This window comes from Apus apus, chromosome 2 (assembly GCF_020740795.1).
Source record: "Apus apus isolate bApuApu2 chromosome 2, bApuApu2.pri.cur, whole genome shotgun sequence".
NCBI lineage: Eukaryota > Metazoa > Chordata > Aves > Apodiformes > Apodidae > Apus > Apus apus.
In genome coordinates, this window is record NC_067283.1 from 74854158 (window position 1) to 74866917 (window position 12760).

A 12760-nucleotide genomic window follows, 5' to 3' on the forward strand; every position below is an offset into this window, starting at 1 on the left:
ACATGCTCCAGCAGCTCTGCATCCTTCTTGTATTGAGGGGCCCAGAACTGGACACAGTGCTCAAGGTGTGGTCTCACCAATGCCGAGTACGTGATCAGCTCTCTACTCCTTCTGACCACACTATTCCTGATGCAGGTTAATAGAGGTCCTGCATAGCAAAGCTGACAACTGATTAGTAAACCATCAGTTTTAATACTAAAAAAAGGTACCTGAAGTTAGCTGAACTCCACAGAGCTTATCCATCTACTTAGCTTTTCAGCACAAAGGAAAATGAAACTCAAATGGAGCACCTCCAAATGCTACATTGTATAGTTCAGATGAGCAAATATTTTAGTTTTATTATGTTCTCTGACAGATCTTGAGCAGGCCAGAGCACTGTTCTACAAGTTGGTAAAACATAAGAGAGAGCCAGATTTTTTCTAAAGAGAAAATACACCTCATCTTCATAATCAGAGTTTGTTTCCTTAGATTTCTAGATTTGAAGAAGAGGAAACTCTTGAGCCACATTCAGATATATCTATGTGTTAGACAGGCATGTAGGTTCACATTTTCTCTTATTGGTAATAAATGATAATCTATTTAACCATACCACTGTTTTATATTGTAGACAAGCAATCTTCACTGCAAGGTCTTAGTGTTTGTGATAGTTGTTTCTTTTCACCTGGGAAAATTGTAGTACCACTTTTCTCCTTCATAGAACATATGTCCAGTAACATCAATCGATGATCCCAAAAGAAATTTGAGTGGAAAAGACTACCCTTGCCTACAATCATTTTCTCTGTTGGTCCACAGAGAAAGCTTGTGGTAAACTGCAATTACAACAAAAAACTGATAAATAATCAATAGTTAGAGTTCCGTATTCATCATATCAGTCGCTGTGAATTAGAAATGTTCTACTTCATCTGTTGCTTTTCCATCCTTGTAAGCCTATCCAAAGACTTATGATACTACCTAAGTAGCTCAGCTGTTGTTGCAGGACTGTGGTGTCCATATTCACAAACATTAACTGACAGTCTTGTCTCCAACATCATTAGCAAAATCTTATTGTTGTAGCTCTGTATACTTCATCATTCAACAAAGGGAATTTTAAGGTAACAGATACACTTCATATTGATTTTGATGAGAAGTGGATCAGATAGTTACTGTCTGGTAGTTAAAGTCTCATTTTCATTACACAGTTTGTGCCAGGAGCTCAGCCATTTTCCTTCCTTTATTGACTTACAGGGCCTATTACAGACTGTCTAAACATGAGTCAGCATAGATGCCACAATAAGAGGCTTTTCACAATGCATCTTGGGTTTTTTTGGCAGACACAATCCACCCTGATCTTCTGTTCCTTTTTTTTTATTTTTTAAATTAAAATTGCAGGCTTCCTAGAGAGTACATCACAGTTTTGTTAAGGACTGATTCAAAGTCTGCTGTGTCACTAAGACATTATTAGGGTATGAAATAGGGTCATAATCTCTTTCAGACTCCATGTCATCTCATCATCTTTGTGACCTGTTTTTTGACGTCTTACTTTACAGAAAGATTGTGGGTTTATTTTTTTGTTGTTTGTTTGTTTGTTTTTGTGGGATTTTTTGTTTGGTTGGCTCAGGTTTTTTTTGTTGTGTGGTTTTTGTTTGTTTGGGTTGTGGGTTTTTTTGTTTGTATTTGTTGTTTTTTTAAAGCATAGTAGATCTTGTCGATGATTTATTTTTGAAAGGGCTTTAATCAGCTAAAAGGTCTGAATAGCATAATTATCAGAGTGGAGAGTGTGTTTAATCACTTTTTGAAGAGTGAAGTGGGCTTAATGGATTTTCTTTAATTAAGCTTTCCAGATGACTCAGACAGTATAAATATTTTTTGAAACTTTCCTCCAGGAAAACACCTGTAAGGTCATCCAGTCCAACTTTTAACCTAATTCTACTAACCTAGCTCTACCACCCCACTGCTAAACTGTGTTGCTAAGCACCGTATCTATATGATTTTTAAGCACATTCAGGGACAGTGATTCAACCACTTCCTTGGGCAGCCCATTCCTCATGTTTTTCCTCATGTTGAGGTGGAACTTCCTGTGTTGTAGATTGGTGCCGTTTCCCCTCATTCTATCACAGGGCATCACTGAAAAGAGACTGGCCCATTCTTGACATCCACCTTTCAGATATTTATAGGTCCTCTCTCAGACTTCTCTTCTCAAGACTGACAGCCCCAGGTCTCTTAGCCATTAAACCAATATCTGACTGATTCAAAAGAAGACTCTCACCATTTTCATACAGGTATACAATCTATATGAAATGGTCTTCTAATGTCTAAGTGTTTTTTACTACACTCTTCCATTTGGTTTGAACAATCTCACTTTTCTGACCTTAATGCCACTCAGTACCTTCTATTTTTTTGAGTCATAGAATCATAAAATGGCTTGGGTTTTAATAGACCTTAAAGATAGTCTGGATCCAATCCTCCTGCAGCAACAGTCTTCCTAAAATACCAACACATGCAAGATCCTTACAAAAACTGTTTATCATGTCAGTCAGAGAGACACTAGCCTGAGTACTGAACATTCAAATTTCTTCAATATTTTTTTTTAAATTCTGCTACCCAGGGTTCATCCAAACCTTTCTTTTTGTCATCATTATTTTACCCCATTGAAACACAAATATAAATATCTTTTAAAAAAGTTGTAAATGTCCTCTAGTATACATAAGAATAAATCCACTGATAAAACGTCTCTGTACAGCTGAGATATGCAGGTGTCCTATTACTTTTTTTCACCACAAACTTAATATATGAATGAGCAGTTCTTTAAACTACTCTCATACAAGATTTGCATAATTGTTTCTGAGAGAATTGTAAATTGTTGGTATAAAATTGATTCTATTTGTTAAATGCAAAAGCAAACTGCCTTTTAATTTTGATTGGGTCTTGCACATTTACTTGGAAAAGATGTTGTTTATTTTAACATTCAAACAGAGATTAATCATTTAAAAACTTCTACTACTAATTTATGAATTCAGTTAAAGCCCCTTAAGATCTGTATTGTTTAGTCATTCTGTGAATAGTTCCATAATAAACTTATTGATTCAAGTTTAGCACTTAGCTAAAAAACTTGTTATAGTGCTGACAATATTTCAGTAAGTCAATAAAATAAGGAAATATGGGGTAACTCAGTCAATAACTTTAACAATATAAATTTATTTGTATGCCAAACCTTCAAATCAATCAAATGTGCATGAAAATAACTCTATTTAATCTGGATTTAGAAGAGAAGTTACTTAAGGGTATAATGAAAACTGAAGCTCTTCTTTAATTATCTGCATAAACAGCATCACCATCAGCATAAAAAATATTGTTAATGCTCATTGGGTAAAAACCAAGTGCTGTATCAATGACAATAATACTAAATTTCTTTTAAGATTTATGGTCCTGTCTAACTTCAAGTAAAAGCATAGTCTGGTTCAAGATAATGGCTATGCAGCTGTTACAAAAGATGAATGCTTAAAAAACTTACTGAAATCCACTTTGTATCATAATTTCCTTTATACTGTGTATCTTGTTGGTTACTGAACTTCAGAAGTCAGTGTGAATCAACACTTAACAACTAGCTAAACACAGACCTCAGTCCTTCAGATGAATCCATAAATGTCAAAACGCACATCTTTGGAAACCTAGTAGAGAAGATCTTTGAAACAAGCCTTTAAGTGGGAGTGGGCAGGGAAGGTGAAAGGAAGATAGAGGAAGATTGTGAATTTTTATCTAATTTTCAAAATTGTTCTTATCTTTATTCTATAGTTTGAAAGTAACTTGGCTAGCTTTTGAGCTTAATATCTCTTTTATTCATGTCTGTGAAGGACAGTTCTCTGTGTTTCTACTAACAAATAAACCAGTCATGTAAATCTCGAGTACCTACATAATTTGTGCTTCATTGACAATTATTAACTAGTCCTTTTAGTTATGTAGACTTCATGATACTTTGCATATACACTGAAGCAACTAGAGGGTCAGAATGAAAAAAACTGATCAAGAAGATCTGTTGAGCTACAATTTAATCCAGGAGTTCAGTGCCCAGAAGGTGGGGAAATTAGCTCTAATACTTTTTCTGCATGAGACACCCAAATCTCAAATATATATGTGCTCACCAACAAACTGCAGAGCATTTTGAAGATGAGGAATAGGCTTCCTAATTCCTCCATGTGGAAATTTTCAGTATGCATCTGTAATTAAATATTTATTGGATTGGAAATAGACTGATTGTAATGAGAATTATTCTAGCCTCTTAATAGAAGAAGAGACCTGAGCTACAGTTCATTTTCCAATGAATGCTTATGGATTTAATATTAAATAATTTCATATTAAGGTATTATTGAAGCAAAGGACTAGAGTGCAATTCTTATTATTTCTTCCCAACTAGTAGGCAATAAAGTAATTCTTATTCTCTTTCTGATTCAAGGAACATGTAATTATTTCACTCAAAGCTGAAAATTTCAACAAGTATATGCCCACCCCTATTGTATTCTATAACCACAAGTATGGGACTATTCAACTAAACCATTATATAAGAGGAAAAGGTATCTACAGAAGACATGACTTGTGTTTCAGTCTTTCTCATCTTTGGAAAAGTGCTCTACCAATGGAGCTTTAGCACTAAAGCATGTGATATCTAACAGTCTTGTCTCACCTTTTCATAAGACAAATACTAAATCTCAGCAGATTTTTATCAATATAGCATCCATGAAGAAAAGTACTTGTTCCCAGCAGAGCATAGTGTTTTGTGGGACATAAGTCAATCCAACAGATACAAACTCAAAATATGATCTAGTTTTCATAGAATCACAGAATCATAGAATCCTAGGGGTTGGAAGGGACCTAGAAAGATCATCTAGTCCAACCCCCCCTGCCAGAGTAGGGTCACCTAGAGTACATCACATAGGAACGCATCCAGGTGGGTTTTGAATGTCTCCAGCGAAGGAGACTCCACAACCTCCCTGGGCAGCCTGTTCCAGTGCTCTGTCACTCTCACAGTAAAAAAAAAATTTCTGATATTCACCTTAAACCTCCTGTGCTCCATTTTGTATCCATTACTCCTTGTCCTATCACTGGTCATCACTGAGAAGAGCCTAACTCCATCTCCCTGACACTCACCCCTTACATATTTGTAAACATTGATGAGGTCACCCCTCAGCCTCCTCTTCTCCAAGCTAAAGAGACCCAGCTCCCTCAACCTTTCCTCATAAGGGAGATGTTCCACTCCCTTAATCATCTTTGTGGCTCTGCGCTGGACTCTTTCCAGCAGTTCCCTGTCCTTCTTGAACTGAGGGGCCCAGAACTGGACACAATACTCCAGATGCGGCCTCACCAATGCAGAATAGAGGGGGAGGAGAACCTCTCTTGACCTACTAACCACACCCTTTCTAATGCACCCCAGGATGCCATTGGCCTTCTTGGCCACAAGGGCACATTGCTGGCTCATGGTCATCCTCCTGTCTACCAGGACCCCCAGGTCTCTTTCACCTACACTACTCTCCAGCAGGTCAGCCCCCAACCTATACTGGGACATTGTGTTGTTCTTCCCCAAATGCAAAACTCTACACTTCCCCTTGTTGAATTTCATCATGTTTCTCCCCGCCCAACTCTCCAGCCTGTCTAAGTCTCTCTGAATGGCAGCACAGCCTTCTGGTGTGTCAGCCACTCCTCCCAGCTTGGTGTCATCAGCAAACTTGCTGAGGGTACATTCTATACCCTCATCCAGGTCGTTGATGAAGATGTTGAACAACACCGGTCCCAGTACCGACCCCTGAGGGACTCCACTGGTCACAGGCCTCCAACTAGATTCTGCCCCATTGACTACAACTCTCTGACTCCTTCCCATCAACCAGTTCCTAATCCACCTCACTACCTGGTCACCAAACCCATACTTGATCAACTTATCTACAAGGATGCTGTGGGAGACGGTGTCAAATGCCTTACTGAAATCAAGATAAACCACATCTACCGCTCTACCATCATCTATCCACCTAGTAATTTCCTCATAGAAGGCTATGAGGTTAGTCAAACATGATTTACCCTTGATAAAACCATGCTGACTGCTCTTGATGAGACCCATGTCCTTGATATGCCTAGAGATAGAGACAAGAATAAGTTGTTCCATCACCTTTCCAGGGATGGAGGTGAGGCTGACTGGTCTATAGTTACCCGGGTCCTCCTTCTTGCCCTTCTTGTAGACTGGAGTGACATTTGCTATCCTCCAGTCCTCAGGCACCTCTCCTGTTACCCATGACTTACTGAAGATGATGGAGAGTGGCCTAGCAATGACCTCCGCCAGCTCCCTCAGCACCCTTGGATGCATTCCATCTGGACCCATCGATTTATGGATGTCCAGATTACTCAACTGATCCCTAACCCAATCCTCATCTACTATGTCCTCACCTATCTTGACTACTTCTGGGGCTATATGAATCTGGGGCTCATGGGGAAATACTGCAGGAGTAAAGACAGAGGCAAAGAAGGCATTCAGCACCTCTGCCTTCTTTATATCCTCTGTCACCAGGGCTCCCACCTCATTCCTCAGTGGGCCAATATTGCCTCTGGTGTTAGTTTTGTTAGCTATGTATTTGAAAAAGCTCTTTCTATTATCCTTAACCTGACTTGCAAGGTTAAGTTCCAAGGAGGCCTTAGCTTTCCTAATTGCCTCCCTACATTCTCTGACAACATTCCTATATTCCTCCCAAGTGACCAGCCCCTCCTTCCACGATCTGTAGATTTTCCTTTTCCACTTAAGTTTGCCCAGTAGTTCCTTTTTTAACCATGCTGGTCTCCTAGCTCCCTTACTAGATTTCCTAACCCTTGGGATGCTCTGATCCTGTGCTTGCAAGAAGTGGTCCTTGAATGTTGACCAGCTATCTTGAGCCCCTTTATCTTCCAGCACCCTGTCCCATGGGATTTCCCTTAACAGTTGATTGAGGAGGCCAAAGTTCGCCCTGTGGAAGTCCAGGGTTCTGGTCCTACTGGGTATTCTGTTCCTTCCACACAGGATCCTGAACTCCACCATCTCGTGATCACTGCAGCCAAGGCTGCCACTGACCACCACTGCTTCAACAAGGCCCTCCTTGTTGGTTAGTACAAGATCCAGTTTTCAGTAATTTCCCTTGGTGGCTTCTTGCCAGACAAACATTTTGGGATTCCATTCTGGCTCTTTCGTTGACTTTTTAATAATTTCCCTGGACAAAGGGCAAGGAATGCTGTTTTCTACAGACACCATGAGATACAAACTTCACAAAGCATGAGTAGCATTTCTCAGAAAGGCAATGAACAGAAGGGATCTCTTTAAGATGCATATAGTGGGCAGAAACATTAGAATTACCATTATCCTACTGACGTAGTTATAAGACTGAAAGACATGAGCAACGTACTACATGAAGTTGCACAAAATGTGCTTACAGATAATAATGATCATGTTAGTGTTTCTATGATATAAAATGGAGGGAAGTCAGTACACCACACAGTCTCAATGAGAAGGGTAAAGCAGAAAAAAACATTTGGTGCTTCAGAAACTATAAAGCAATGGGGGTCAGCAAGAAGCTGAATCATAACAATTGACATAATGGGTTTGATTGTCAATACAGTGCATGTGTTCCTAGGAATGGAGGGACATATGGTTAACTGGCCTTTAAGACACTTACGCTGAACCATAATACTGCCTATTGAACACTGGCCCACTCTAACTGTTCATAGGATCATAGAATGGTTTGGGTTGGAAGAGACTTAGAGGTCACCTACTTCCAACTCCCCTATCACGGGCAGGGGACACCTCCAACTAGACCAGGTTGCTCAAAGGCCCATCCAGCCATGCCTTGAACACTTCCAGGGAGGGGGAATTCACGACTTCTCTGGGCAACCTGTTCCAGTGTCTCACCACCTTCACAGGAAAGAATTTCTTCTGAATATCCAATCTAAATCTACCCTCTTTCAGGTTGAACCCATTCCCCTTTGCCCTATAACTACATGTCTTTGGAAAAAGTCCCTCTCCAGTCTTTATGTAAATCCCCTCCAGGTACTGGAAAGCACCTAGAAAGAGCCCCCAGATCATTCTCTTCTTCAAGCTGAATAACCCCACCTCTCTCAGCCTGTCTCCATAGGAGTTGTGTTTCAGCCCTCTGATCATCTTCATAACCTTCCTCTGGACTCGCTCCAAGAGTTCTGTGTCCTTATGTTGAGATATCAGAGCTGGATGCAATACTGCATGTGGGGTGTCATGAGAGGGAATTAGAGGGGGAGAAGCACCTTCTTTGACCTGCTGACCACAATTGTTTCGATGCAGTCCTGAATACAGTTGGCTTTCTGGCCTGCAAGAATACATTGCTGGCTTGTGTTGAGCTCCTCATCAACTAAAACTAAAACCCTCAAGTCCTTCACCTAAGGACTGTTCTCAATCCATTCTCCATCAGCTTCTATTTGTGCTTGGGATTGCCCCGAACCAAGTTCAGGACCTTGTACTTAGCCTTGTTGAACTTCATGAGGTTGGCATGGGCCCACCTTTCAAGCCTGTCAAAGTCCCTCTGGATGGTCTTCCTTCCCTCTAGTGTCAACCATAGTACACAGGTGGATGTCGTTGGCAAACTTGCTGAGTATGCACTCAATCCCACTGCCCATGTCACTGACAATGTAGTTAAAAAACACCAGTTCCAATACCAACCCCCGAAACATCACCCAACACTAGTCTTCACTTTGACATCAAGCTGTTGACTGTGACATTTTGAGTGTGACCATCCAGCCATTTCCTTATCCATCGATTGATCCATCTATCAAGTCCAAGTCTTTCCAATTTAGAGACAAGCATGTCAAGTGGGACAGTGTCTAATACCTTGTACAAGTCCAGGTAGATGATATAAGTTCTCTTTCCTCATCCAGCAATGCTGTAGTCCCATCATAGAAAGCCATTAGATTTGTCAGGCACAAGTTGCCCCTAGTGAAGCCATGTTGGCTGTCACTAATCACCTCCTTTTACCTGTGCCTTAGAATAGTTTCCAGGAGGATCTGGTTTATGATCTTGCTGGGAGCAGAGGTGAGACTGACTGGCCTGTAGTTCCCCTGGTCTTTTTTTCTTTTTTTCCCTTTTTAAACATTGGGGTTATGTTTCCACTTTTCCAGTCAGTAGGAATTTCACCAGAGTGCCATGACTTCTCAAATATGATAGATAGTGGTGCAACAGCTTCCTCCACCAGTTACCTCAGAATCCATAGATGTATCTCATTAGGTCCCATAGACTTGTGCACTGTTGTCAGAGTTAACAGTGTGATGGGTTATTAAAACAGAAATTTCATTGTATTAAGATCACCATTTCAAGAGAATAAAAGTTGTGCCCTTTTCACTGTTCTTATAAAAATTGTGACTACATTTTTAATAGCAGAATTGTTCCTTCTCCATATATAAATATGAAGAAATATTGTCCAGGATCAAGTCCTAAGTGACATCTCAGCAACATCACTGGCAAGTCTGTCTAATTAAGAAGAAAAAGAAAAAAGGTGAATCACCTCATTCTGTATGTTTGATCAGGTTTTATTTAATTATTTTTTATTTTTGATAAATGCAAATGTTTTACAGTTATAATAAACAGCACTGCTTTGCTTAAAAGAAAAAGTGAAAGGAATGTAAATCTTTGGATTAGACCTCAGCAAAAATTAAATGGCTTGTAAGTCAGAGGGATAATTACATTTATTACAACTTCATAATATTTTTTATTCATACAAATTGGAAAACATTATAATTTGGGAGATGTTAGGTTAGCTGTACTCAGTTACTTACTGCGAAAAGGATATAGTGTCTCCTAAAGCTTATTTTTCAGTACAGAGAGTAAATGAAATTGAATTTTCTGTTAATCACTTTTAGCAATATAAGCTACATAAATCTTCAGTATTACTACATTTTAGTATCTGAGCATTTGATGACAAATTACATTTACTTTAAATATTTTTTATTTTGTCAAATCATAAGATGGCTATCTAGTATATCTGAAAGTTCAGGCTTCTATGCTTACTTATGTATTAACATCTTCAACACTGATTGCAGTAGTAAGAAAATTCATACATAATGACAGTGTATCTAGTAACCTATATTTTAACTTTGCATCAGTATATGCCCTAACTCATTACTCCTAAACTACATTTAATAGCTACTACCAGTCTTCCCACAAAATTGTCAGTGTTTACCATTGATTAGCTATTCTTACATGAGCAAGTTTTCACCAAATATTTACTTGAGTCTTTTTCCTCTGCATTTTTATTTTTTGCTGATATTACTTTTCTTGGCCCAGAATCTGTTTTCTCATAAAAACAGGTCTTCAAATTCATCTATCTGCGCAGTTTAGAAATTATTGCAGAGTAGCTCCTGCTTACAAGAGGAGTATTTTTAATGACATGTTGGTAAAAAGTCATGGAATCATAGAATCACAGAATGTTAAAGATTGGAAGGTTGCTATGAGCAGGGACACCTCACACTAGATGAGGTTGCACAAGGTCTCATCCAACCTAGCCTTAAACACTTCCAGGGAGGGGGCTCCCCCAACCTCCTTGGGTAACCTATTCCAGTGCTTTACCACCTTCATGGTGAAGAATTTCTTCTTGATGTCTAACCTAAATCTATCCTCTTTCAGTTTGCAACTGTTACCCCTTATTCTATCACTACCTTCTCTGATGAAAAGTGCCTCCTCAGCTTTCCTGTAGGCCCCCTTCAGGTACTAGAGGGCCTCTAAAAGGTCTTCTGGGAGCCTTCTGTTCTCCAGGCTGAGCAGCCTCAACTTCCTCAGTCTGTCTTCAAAGCAGAGGTGCTCCAGCCCTTTGATCATCATTGTGGCCCTTCTCTGGATCCTCTTCAACAGCTCCATGTCTTTCCTGTGCTGAGGGCTTCAGATCTGTATGCAGTACTTCAGGTGCAGCCTCACCAGAGCAGAGTAGAGAGGCAGAATCCCCTCCCTGGCTCTGCTGGCCACACTTCTTTTGATGCAGCCCAGAATGCAGTTGGCTCTCTAGGCTCCAGTGCACACTGGTGGCTCATGTTGAGCTTCTCCTCTGCTATCACCCCCAAGTCCTTTTCCTCAGGGCTGCTATCTAGCATTCTCCTCACAGCCTGTATTTGTACCTGAGGTTGCACTGACCCAAGTGCAGGACCTTGCACTTGGTTGAACTTCATGAGGTTGGCACTGGCCCACCTCTCCAGCCTGTCAAGGTCCCTCTGGATGGCATCCCTTCCCTCTTGGTGTCAACTACTCCACACAGCTTGGTATCATCAGCAAACTTGCTGAGGATGCACTCAATCCCTCTGTCCATGTCTCCAGCAAAGATGTTGAACAACACTGGTCCAAATACTGATCCCTGAGGAACACCACTCCTCACCTGCCTCCACTTGCACACTGAACCATTGATCACAACTCAACTCTCCGGGTGCGGTCACCCAGACAATCTCTTATCCACTGACGGTCAGTTGCTCTGCCATTTTCCACCATCTCTGCAGTCTTGTCATAGAAGGCCACCAGATTGGTCAGGCACAACTTGCCCTTAGTGAAGCCATGTTGGCTGTCACCAATCACCTCTTTATTTTCCATGTGCCTTAGCAGATTTTCCAGGAGGATCTGCTCCATGACCTTGCCAGGCACAGAGGTGAGACTGACCAGCCTGTAGTTCCCCGGGTCTTCCTTTTTCGCCCTTTTTAAAAAGAGGGGCTATGTTCCCTTTATCCCAACTGGTGGGAACCCCACCAGGCTGCCACGACGTCTCAAATATGATGGATAGAGGCTTGGCAACTGCATCCACCAACTCCCTCAGGATCTGTGGATGGACTCCATCAGGTCCCAGAGATTTGTGCACATTCAGGTTCTTTAGATGGTCCCAAACCTACTCTTCTCCTACAGTGGGGGCTGCTTTGTTCTCCCAGTCCCCGCTTTCACCTGCTGAGGCCTTTGTTATGAGGTGGGATATAGACATTAAACTATTGAAAAATTAAGAGATTTAGCAAATACTGTTACCATAAGAGAAATAATTGGTGGCTCAGATGAAAGAAATGTGATGTGTTTGTTCACTGCTCAACAGTTTGCTCTTCACAGCTATAAAGGCTGCAGGTTGTTTTTGTTCTTCACTTTTGTTTATGTCAGAAGTTAGTCACCACTCACCCTCAAGAAGGAACATGAAGTAGGTGTCAACCCAAGGGCCTTTTCAGAATACAGACCATAAACTCATGGCTAGATGATAACAAAATATATTTAAAACTTCTTTACTGTAAAAAGATTAGTTGGTGCCATTACAAAAAACTTAAGGACTGGCTGTTTCTTTCCCATTTACTCACTTATTAGAATATCTGATTTTTAGACATGATCATCTCTCCAGGGATGTTCACATATTTAACATTTTAAAATCAAATTCATTTTAAACATATCTTTACTAAATTCAAACTGATCTATGAAAATTCGCCTAACAATATTCTAATGTTTTTACAAGAATAAGCAAAAAAGCAAAAGCAGCAAAGTTGTAGTTGAAGCTTAGTTCTATCTCAGGTGCCTGATTTGCACTAAGTTTCCTAGTGACAGCAAAAATGACCAATTAAAGAGTTAGCTGACATTAAAGAAAAAGCAGATAATTCAAGTTACAGTTTATCAGATCTGACCTAGAAACCACATAAGCAATAAACTTAGAGTCATTTATGTAACTTCTTAATTTCCAATTTATTTTTATAAAATGAGAATTTTGGCTAGTATTTATATACACCTAAGGGAGCCAGGGATCCAGATCCCAGT